This window comes from Myotis brandtii, unplaced genomic scaffold (assembly GCF_000412655.1).
Source record: "Myotis brandtii unplaced genomic scaffold, ASM41265v1 scaffold246, whole genome shotgun sequence".
NCBI classification, from domain to species: domain Eukaryota; kingdom Metazoa; phylum Chordata; class Mammalia; order Chiroptera; family Vespertilionidae; genus Myotis; species Myotis brandtii.
Window position 1 is genome coordinate 414,403 of NW_005359310.1, and position 225 is coordinate 414,627.

Sequence of the window (225 nt, forward strand, 5' to 3'; positions counted from 1 at the left end):
GTCGGGGCTCCCGCCCGCGTTGTGGGCTCGCTCCCCAGTGCGGGGCGTGCGGGAGGCGGCCGATCATTGATGTTTCCGTCGCTCTCCCTCTCTCCTGTCCCCTCTGAAATCAATGAAACTGTATTTTAAAAAATAAGTGGGGTTTAAAAAGTAGCGATGAAAATCGGAGCTGGGGGCCTTCTGAGGTAGACAGCCAGCTCCCGGCCCTCCCTGCCAGGCGCCCCC

The 225-nt window shown here is 60.0% G+C and overlaps 1 protein-coding gene across 2 annotated transcripts in view; it reads left to right on the forward strand.

The window, feature by feature from the left end:
- The window catches only part of KLHL18 (kelch-like family member 18), a 42,637-nt gene that overhangs the window by 642 nt on the left and 41,770 nt on the right, over positions 1 to 225 (forward strand). The gene's annotated exons all lie outside the window — the stretch shown is intronic.